Source organism: Piliocolobus tephrosceles, chromosome 8 (genome assembly GCF_002776525.5).
Source record: "Piliocolobus tephrosceles isolate RC106 chromosome 8, ASM277652v3, whole genome shotgun sequence".
Taxonomy (NCBI): domain Eukaryota; kingdom Metazoa; phylum Chordata; class Mammalia; order Primates; family Cercopithecidae; genus Piliocolobus; species Piliocolobus tephrosceles.
The window spans coordinates 56,548,495-56,559,468 of record NC_045441.1 but is presented as its reverse complement, the minus strand read 5'-3'; the positions used below and the strand labels follow the sequence as shown (position 1 = coordinate 56,559,468).

Genomic DNA, 10,974 nt, shown 5'->3' with positions numbered 1-10,974 from the left:
ATGTTCCTTCAATGCATAGTTTGTTGAGGGTTTTTAACATGAAGGCATGCTGAATTTTATCAAAAGCCTTTTCTGTGACTATTGAGATGATCATGAGGTTTTTTATTTTAGTTCTGTTTATGTGATGAATCACATTTATGGATTTGTGTATGTTGAACCAACCTTGCATCCCAGGGATAAAGCCTATTTAATTATGATGAATTAGCTTTTCGATGTGCTACTGGATCTGGTTTGCCAGTATTTTGTTGAGGATTTTTGGATCTATTTTCATCAAGGATATTGGCCTGAAGTTTTTGTCTGCTAGGTTTGGTATCGGAATGATGCTGGCCTCAATGAATGAGTTGAGGAGGAGTCCTTCCTTGTCAATTTTTTGGAATTGTTTCAGTAGGATTGGTACTAGTCTTTCTTTACACATCTGGTAAAATTCAGCTGTGAATCTGCCTGGTCCAGGGCTTTTTCTAGTTGGTAGGTATTTTATTGCTGATTTATTTTGTAATTTGATATTGTTCTGCTCAGGGTTCCCATTTCTTCCTGGTTCAATCTTGGGAGGTTGTATGTTTTCAGGAATTTATCCATTTCTCCTAGACTTTCTAGTTTGTGTGCATGGAGGTGTTTGTAGTAGTCTCTGAGGTTTTTTTGTATTTCTGTGGGGTTTGTTGTAATGTCCCCTTTGTCATTTCTGGTTGTTTATTTGCATCGTCTTTTTTTCTTTATTAGTATAGCCAGCAATCTATCAATCTTATTATTCTTTTACAAACCCAGCTTTTGGTTTTGTTGACCTTTTGTATGGCTTTTTTGTGTCTCAATTTCATTCAGTGTAGATCTGATTTTATTCCTTTTCTTTTGCTAGTTTTGAGATTCATTTTCTCTTGTTTTTTCTAGTTCCTGTAGGTGTGATGTTAGGTTATTAATTTGAGATCTTTCAAACTTTTTGATGTGGGCATTTAGCACCATAAACTTTCCTCTTAACGCTGCTTTAGCTGTGTCTCAGAGATTCTAGTATACTGTATCTTCTTTTCTATTAGTTTCAAAGAATTTCTTTATTTCTGACTTAATTTCATTGTTTACCCAAAATTCATTCAGGAGCAGATTGTTTAATTTTCATGTAACTGTATGGTTTTGAGAGATCTTCCTGGTATTGATTTCTATTTTTATTGTGCTGTGGTCCAAGAGTGTGATTGGTATGATTTTGGTTTTTTGGAATTGTTGAAAATTGCTTTAAAGTCATTGAGTGTATGGTCAATTTTAGAGTATATGGCAGGTGCAGATGAGAAGAATGTACAGTCTGTTGTTGTTGGGTGGAGTGTCCTGAAGATATTTGCTAAGTCTATTTGGTCAAGTGTTGGGTCTAAGTTCCAAATATCTTTGTTAGTTTTCTGCCTTGATGATTTGTCTAATACTGTGAGCGGGGTGTTGAATTCTACCTCTATTATTTTGTGGTTATCTAAGTCTCTCCACAAGTCTCTAAGAACTTGTTTTATGAACCTAGGTGCTCCAGTGTTGGATGCATATATATTTAGGATGGTTAAGACTTCTAATTGAATTGAATCTTTTATCATTATGTAATGCCCTTCTTTGTCCTTTTTGATTGTTGTTGGTTTAAAGTCTATTTTGTCTGATATAAGAATAGCAACCCCTGCTCTTTGTTGTTTTCCATTTGCTTGTCTATCTATGATTTGTATTGTATTCAAGATATATTAAGAAAAAGAAGTTTGCAAAATAGGTATATATAGTGTGATACCATTTGAGGAGAAAGATAGATGCATGGATATATAGATTGATAGATGATTAGCTTACTACCTAGAAGATTAGATAGATAGATAGATAGATAGATAGATAGATAGATAGATAGATAGATATAGATAGATAGATAGATAGATGATAGGAGAGAAAGAAATAGACAGTCAGATAGATATGAATATGCATAGAAAATATCTGGAAAAATTTGGTGGTCTACTGTGACATTTCACTTATCATTATGTAATATTATATTTTTCACTGTAAACTCATTTGCACTCATCCCAAGTTTCCTGTGCTTAGGCCGATAGTCCCCAGAACACCAAGCCTCTTTAGGAACTCTGACACTTGCTATTTTTTTCTCCCTTCCTTTCCCTCCTTCATCTCACAAACTCCTTTTTTTCTAGAAAGGTTTCCAACTCAGGGATACTTCCTCAGTGATGTTGTCTTCAGAGCTCATGTTCTGTTTTCATTATCTGTTAGCACTTTCCACGTGTTATTGTCAGATCTATCGATAGGTAGGTAGATTTTTTTTAACATGCATGCTTTCCTCACTAAAAGGTAAGCTTCTCCAAACAGGAAAACCATGACTTGAAGTCTTTGTATTTCAGAATCTAAAGCCGTGCCAGGTACCTAATGAATACCTGCTAAATGTTTGCTATTGAAAAAATAAATGACCTTTATAATTATGAAAGTCTAACCTCCTAGAATTAAGGAATTAGCATCACACCCTAATCTATTTATAAATCTGGAGTTTCTTTTTAAATAAATGCCCATCGAAAACAAAAACCTGCGGGGCAGGAAGATATTGAGACCCCATATTATTAAAATAAGGTTGCAAGCTAAATGGACGCTTTGAAATGTGAATATCTTGAGTAGATGATCAGTCTTAGTCATGACTTTAAAGAATTATTCTACATTAAACCTTAAAAATCATTTTCCATTTCAACTAATTTTCCAACTTTTCTTTATATGAGGAAAAGATACAAATGACTGGATTTTATTGGCATTTTTCAGTTCTAATTATATATCTTATTTTAAAAAGAAGCAAATGATCACAGCGTTGGTTAAAGGTCATATATTCTGTGATCTTTTTTTTAATATTAGGACTTCTATTCTTGTCTTGTTCTTTTACTGTAGTTCAGATATGAAAAAAGGGTAATAAGGAAAGAAGCACAATTTGACTGACAGCAAATGCTAATGGTAACCAACTCTCCCCAAAGAGACTACGGTGGAGTGTGAATAATGATATAAATCATAATAGAAAGCAAAAATCAGTTCATTTTCACATATAGCATGTGTTGCATGATTTTATGAATGCAGGAGGCATATGGATGATTGATGGATATCGTGTTGTATGGATAAAAGTGGTGTGTCTCAGAGTCACCTCTGCCTTTAGCGAATGACAATGGAGCTTTTGTAATACTAATAATGTTGAAACCTGGTGAATGCAATGATACAGATAAATGACAATATATCCTAAAATTTCCATGGACAGTTGTGAGTTCAAATATTTTATTCTATTGTCCCATGAATCTACTTTTTATGCCATATGCCCCAACATTTATTTCTATAAACATTGACTACTGGAATCACAGTCTAACTGTTAGGAAGAATATTGTTTCGTTTGGGAAGATAAGATTAGATCTGTCTATTAAGTCTTCAAAATAAGCTGTAAATGAATTTTTCTGTAGTAAAGACTGACTTCCATTAAAAAAATGGGCCATCTACAAATGATTGTTGCTCCTCATCAAGATGGATAGATAAAAAGATATAGATAGATACACGCTCGCTTCAGCAGCACATATACTAAAATTGGAACAATACGGAGAAGATTAAGATTAACATAGCCCCTGCACAAGGATGACATGCGAACTCGTGAAGCATTCCATATTTTTCAAAACAACATGGTACTGGTACCAAAACAGAGATATAGACCAATGGAATGGAACAAAGCCCTCAGAAATAATACCACACATCTACAACCATCTGATCTTTGACAAACCTGACAAAAACAAGACATGGAGAAAGGATTCCCTATTTAATAAATGGTGCTGGGAAAACTGGCTAGCCATATGTAGAAAACTGAAACTGGATCCCTTCCTTACACCTTATACAAAAATTAATTCAAGATGGATTAAAGACTTAAATGTTAGACCTAAAACCATAAAAACCCTAGAAGAAAACCTAGGCAATACCATTCAGGACATAGCCATGGGCAAGGACTTCATGACTAAAACACCAAAAGCAATGGCAACAAAAGCCAAAATAGACAAATGGGATGTAATTAAACTAAAGAGCTTCTGCACAGCAAAAGAAACTACTGTCAGAGTGAACAGGCAATCTACAGAATGGGAGAAAACTTTTACAATCTACCTATCTGACAAAGAGCTAATATCCAGAATCTACCAAGAACTTAAATTTACGAGAAAAACTCAGACAACCTCATCAAAAAGTGGGCAAAGATATGAACAGACACTTCTCAAAAGAAGACATTTATGCAGCCAGCAGACACATGAAAAAATGCTCATCATCACTGGCCATCAGAGAAATGCAAATCAAAACCACAGTGAGATACCATCTCACACCAGTTAGAATGGTGATCATTAAAAAGTCAGGAAACAACACGTGCTGGAGAGGATGTGGAGAAATAGGAAAACTTCTACACTGTTGGTGGGAGTGCAAACTAGTTCAACCATTGTGAAAGACAGTGTCGCGATTCCTCAAGGATCTAGAACTAGAAATACCATTTGACCCAGCCATCCCATTACTGGGTATATATCCAAAGGTTTATAAATCATGCTGCTATAAAGACACATGTACACATATGTTTATTGCGGCACTATTCGCAATAGCAAAGACTTGGAACCTACCCAAATGCCCATCAATGATAGACTGGATTAAAAAAATGTGGCACATATAAACCATGGAATACTATGCAGCCATAAAAAAGGATGAGTTCATGTCCTTTGTAGAGACATGGATGAAGCTGGAAACCATCATTCTGAGCAAACTATCTCAAGGACAGAAAACCAAACACCACATGTTCTCACTCATAGGTGGGGACTGAACAATGAGAACACTAGGACACAGGGTGGGGAACATCACACACCAGGGCCTGTCGTGGGGTAGGGGGAGCAGGGAGGGATAGCATTAGGAGATATACCTAATGTAAATAACGAATTAATGGGTGCAGCAAACCAACATGGCACATGTATACATATGTAACACACCTGCACGTTGTGCACATGTATCCTAGAACTTAAAGTATAATTTTAAAAACTTTAAAAAATGATATAGATAGATAGAAAGATAGATAGATAGAAAGATGGATAGATACATACACATAAAGATCTCAGTACTTAGTACCAGTCCTTACACAAAATAGAATGCCAATAAACTCTTGTTGAGTTAAAGACTGGAATTAAGAAAAAATGTCTTTAGGCCACTCAGAGAAATCAATCATCTCTTTTTCTAATACTAACCTAATTTTACATTTGCCTAGGGTTGGTCATTCTTGGGAATGTTGTCACACATTCTCTAGGACTTAGGATTTGGGTCCTGCTCTTTAGAAGTCAACAGAGAAGCGCCTGAATTTTCAGCATACCAACACCCACAAACTCTGCCATCCACTGCCCACCCTACTTACTGAGCCTCAAAAAATTTCTTTGGTACTCCATTTGTTTGCTTTTGTGACATTTGTCCTAGAAATTTAAAAAGTATCTTTGTTCATGTTTTTATTGAATTTCAAATTTCAAATGTTTGGAATGAGGAAAAATAGAAAAACAAACTTTCTATGCTTTGTCCCTGAATGATCCAGTGATTAAATAGGATCAGTTGAATATGGCATTTTACTTGTCATTTCTAATAAAGAAGTTGTAAGCTTCATCTGAGTTTTCAAAATTAAGAAAATTTTGAAGTGAAAACATATAATTGAATTTCTTTTTAAAAAATATTTCTGTTATGACATGCATATTTGAAAAGTTTTTCACAAAACAGCCACAGGGATCTCTTTAAATATCTGATTACTATGCTCCACACTTAAAACTTTCAATGGTTTTGCGCTGAACCTACAAGAAGATCTGAACTTCTCACCCCAGGGTAAAGGCCTTGCCTGTCCCATCCACATATAATTCACCAGTCTTATCTCACACCCTTTCTCCTCAGTCCTCACACTCAGCTGCATGAGCTTCTTTCTGCTAGACTTCCCTCTGCTGGGACCCTCTCCTGTGCTCTTCCCAAGCCTGCCATACTCTTCTCCATAGGCACTGCCATCTTGACCACACCTGTAACCACCTTCACACCTTTACCTGGGTTTCAGCATAAACGTTACCTCCTCACATTAATGCTTTGGTTTCCACAGGTTAGCAGTTCCATAGCATCTAACATTTTTCCTTCACAATTATTTCCATAATGTCTGTCATCCACGCTGAGCTGGACATTCTCTGAGAATGGGGATTGTGGCTAACCTTGGCACTAGTGTATCTTTAGCTCAAGCACCGTATGGTACCTAACAATGAGCGACATGATATTGTTGAATATGAAATATTAGAAATTACCAGGGTTCAAATGTAATACATTCATTTTTAATCTAGATCTAAATGGTGGACAAACACTAAATAATGTTTTCTACTGCCCAAAATTCCATGCCTGGAGCAATACTGGACTGGAAAGGGCTGAAGGCCTTCAGTTGTGAAGAAAACAAGCCAGAATAAAATTCTTCCTTTTCAAATATTTTATCCATTGTCCTCCTGCTGAGAACCCATAGAATTCACCATGGCTTTCTAGGTTTGTTTTTTTTTTTAAGGTTTATCATGAGTTTAGGCACCTTAAATATTTCAACATTTTAGGGATGAAAGAGAGAAGCAGGGAAGTAAGACACCTCAAAGAGAATGTTGAATCTGACTCACTTTTAACTGGAGACCTTTAGCTGAGGTCTGTTGGGGAACACTAGCCACTGGTCTCTCTGTTGGAGACAGCTTGACTCATAGCTCCTACAGAGAGGCAAGGAGCTGCCCACCAACGTGCGAACTCCTAGGGGTAGGAAGAGTCAGGGACTTTTGGTCTTTACATCCAAGTGCCTGCACAGCAAGCACACTGGAAATGTTTGGGGAACATTTTTACTATATTTACTGTATATCAGTTTTTTCCATATAAAAAGTATATACATACATATGTATATACTTTATGTAAGTAGTAAAGTATATATAGCATACATATATATTTATGTAAGTGTGCGTACCTTATATAACTAGTAGCTTTGAAATATAATTCACATACTATACAATTCATTCATTTAATGTATTCAATTCAAAGAATATTAACATATTAACAGAGTTGTGCGACTTTCACCACTATCAATTTTTTTTTTTTTTTTTTTGAGACAGAGTCTCACTCTTGCCCAGGCTGGAGTGCAGTGGCATGATCTCGGCTCACTGCAGCCTCAACCTCCTGGGCTCGAGTGATCCTCATAACTCAGCCCCCTAAGTGACTGGGGCTACAGGGGCATACCACCATACCTGGCTAATTTTTGTATTTTTTTGTAGAGATGGGGTTTTGCCATGTTGTCCAGGCTGGTTTCAAACTTCTGGGCTGAAGCCATCCACCTGTCTCAGCCTCCCGAAGCGCTGGGATTACAAACATGAGCCTTTGCGCCCAACCACAATCAATTTTAGAACATTTTCATCACCCTATAAAGAAATTCTGTACAGATTACTGGTCACTTCCCATTAACCTCCAATCCCCCAGCACTAGCCAATTACTAATTGACTTTCTGTCTCTATAGATTTGTCTATTATGGACATTTTGTATCAATGGAATAATATAATATGTGGGCTGGGGTTTTTTTGGTGACTGGCTTCTTTTTTTATCTAATATTTCAAGATTTATCCATGTGGTAGCATCTCTCAGTACTTTATTTTTTGTAGCAAAATAATGCTACATTATGTTTATCTATTCATCAGTTTACAGATGTTTGATTGTCCCACTCCTTAACTATTATGAATAATGTCGCTGTGAAATTCATGTACAACTTCTTGTGTGGATATATTCTTTAATGTCTTGGATATACACCTAGGAGTGGAAATGCTGAGTGATACAGTGATTCAATGCTTAATCATTCCCTCCAGCAGTGAATCAGGGTTCAAATTTTCTAGATCCTCACCACCACTTGTTATTTCCTATGTAACCATCCTAGACAATGTGAAGTGGTATATCATTGTGATTTTGGTTACTTTTTTCCTGATGGCTAATGATATTGAGCATCCTTTGATGTGCCCACTGAACATTTGTATATCTTCTTAGGAGAAATGTCTATTAAGATTCATTGCTTTTTTTTAAATAGGGTAATCTTTCTGCTACTGACATGTATATATTCTGGATACAAGTTCCTTGTCAGCTTTATCATTTGCAAGTATTTTCGCCCATTCTTTTCCCTTTCTTGATGGTATTCTTTGAAATGCAAACGTTTTTGGTTTTGGTTTTTGTTGAGACAGGGTCTCACTCTGTCATCCAGGCTGGAGTACAGTGGTGCAAGCATGGCTCACTACAGCCCCAACCTCCCAGGCTTAAGTGATCCTCCCACCACAGCCTCCCAGGTAGTTGGAACTATGGACACACATCACCATGCCTGGCTAATTTTTTATTTTTATTTTTGTAGAGATGAATTTTTTTCTCACTATGTTGCCCAAGTTGGTCTCGAACTCCTGGGGTCAAGTGATCCTCACACTGGGATTACAGGTGTGAGCTACCATGCCTGACCAAGTTTTTAAATTTGATGAAGTCCATTTTACCTACTTTTTCTTTTGTCACTTGTGCTTTTAGTAATATCATATCTAAGAATACTTTGCCTGACCCAAGGTCACAAAGTTTTACCCCTAGATTTTATTCTAAGAGTTTTATTGTTCCACCCTTACATTTACTTATTTGACCCATTTGAGTTGATTTTTGTGTATGGTGTAAGGAAGGGGTACAATTTTATTATTATATATGTGGATATTCAGTTTTTTCAGTGTCATTTCTTGAAAAGTTTGTTTTTATCATTGAGTTGTCTTGGCATTTTGTTGAAAATGAACTGTCCGTAAATGTGAGATTTATTTCTGGTCTCTCAATTCTCGTCTATTGGTCTATGTCTTTCCTTATGCCAGTACCAAAGTGTCTTGATTACTGTAGCTTTACAGCATGTTTTGAAATCAGGAATTATGAGTCCTTCTATTTTGTTCTCCTCTTTCAAGATTGTTTTGGCTATTTTGAGTCCCTTGCATTTGCGTGTGAATTTTAGGATCAGCTTGTCAATTGCTGCAAGAAGTTTCTCCAGGATTTTAAGAGGAGTTATATTTAATCTGTAGATCAGTTAGGGAATATTTCTATCTTAACAACATTAAGTCTTCTGGTCTATGAACATGAAATGCCTTTCTATTTATTTAGACCTTCTTTAATTGCTTTCTACAATGTTTTGTAGTTTTCAGGATGTAAGTTGTATACTTCTTTTATTAAGTTTATTTCTAAGTATTTTATTCCTTTTGATGCTGTTGTAAAGGGGATAAATGAATCTCCTAAGCAAATTAGCAAATATTTATATTATATAATATAATTTGGATGACAGTAGGAATATGGAGCTCTTTCTTTGGGTATTAGAAATTATATTGTATTATTTAGGCAGTAGTCTACCTTGCCTTCTCCAAAGCATATTCTTTGTTTTTTTGTAAGTATGTTTCTATTATTATTGTTATACACATCAAATGTCTCAGTGCTTGAATGATTATTGCTTTCCAATAAATAATTGCTATTTTAATATTATTATCATCATTAATATTAATTCAAAATCCTCACATCCAAACAGCTCCAAAATCTTTTTTTTTTTTTAACACACAGGCAGTGATCTGACCTGAAGTCTTTTAACTTTTATTTTAAGTTCAAGGACACATGCGCAGGTTTGTTACATAATTAACTTCTGTCATGGGGATTTGTTGTACGGATTGTTTCATCACCCAGGTATTAAACCTAGTACACATTAGTTATTTTTCCTGATCTTCTCCCTCCTCCTACCCTCCACTCTCCCCTAGACCCCAGTGTGTGTTGTTCCCCTCTATGTGTCCGTGTGTTCTCATCATTTAGCTCCCACTTATAAGTGAGAACATGTGGTATTTGGTTTTCTGCTCCTGTGTTAGTTTGCTAAAAAATGATGACCTCCAGTTCCATCCATGTCCATGCAAAGGACATGACCTCATTCTTTTTATGGCTTTGTGGTATTCCATGGTGTATATGTACCATGTTTTGTTTGTCCTTTCCATCATCGATGGGCATTTATGTTGATTCCATGTCTTTGCTATTGTGAATAGTGCTGCGATGAATATCTGCGTGCATGTGACTTTACAACAGAACAATTTATATTCCTCTGGGTACATACCCTGTAATGAGATTGCTGCATCAAATGGTATTTGTGTACTTAGGTCTTTTGGTAGCAAAATCTTATCTGAACTGACTGAGAAGTTATTCATGTCTTTATTTACTGTGTAAATAACCGTATGTTTTGCTCTCTAAATATTAATGTATTTATAGTGAGAAAAGATATTTGGTTCAACTTCCTGAACTAGGTTTGCCTATTTCTTGGTCTGAACTCCAAAGGATATTCTGAATAGAAATACAGTCAGGTGTCAAGTTAGACACTACAGATATTTAAATGCTAAAATAGGCAATAAGGGAAGGAGATTATACATACAGACACACACAACTGTATATAAGGAATATATTACACACACATATACATATGTATATCACACAAAACACATAAGTATCTTCCATTATTCATGAAAATAATATTTATAGAGTGTCTACTATATGCCAGGCACTATTGCCAACCCCGAGGGTATAGCAGTAAGCAAAACAGAGATGTCTGGCCAAGCAAGATGGCTCATGCCTATAATCCCAAAACTTTGGGAGGCCAAGATAGCAGGATCTCTTGAAGCCAGGAGTTCAAGACAAAACAGAGATGTTCCATTTTCATGGGACTACTATGTTAGATTACTTTGTATTGGCCACAGCAACTGACACAATGAGAAGCACACAGGATATGCTTAAACTTGATTATCATGGGAACAATATCTGCGTCAGTCAGGGCTTGGTCAGAGGGGCACAGTTCCCTGAGAGTTATGGAAGAAGGGGCTTCTGTGTGAAATTGACCTCTGAGAGTTGCAGGAGAACCTGGGGAAAGATCTAGGGAAAGAGTCACTAACCTAT

At 36.1% G+C, this 10,974-nt stretch overlaps 1 non-coding gene across 1 annotated transcript; it reads left to right on the top strand.

The window, feature by feature from the left end:
• Positions 1-3,526: 3,526 nt before the first annotated feature.
• On the top strand, positions 3,527-3,635 carry LOC111551890. The gene has a single exon (XR_002734494.1). It is a non-coding gene; the product is annotated as a U6 spliceosomal RNA (small nuclear RNA).
• The last annotated feature ends 7,339 nt before the right edge of the window (positions 3,636-10,974 follow it).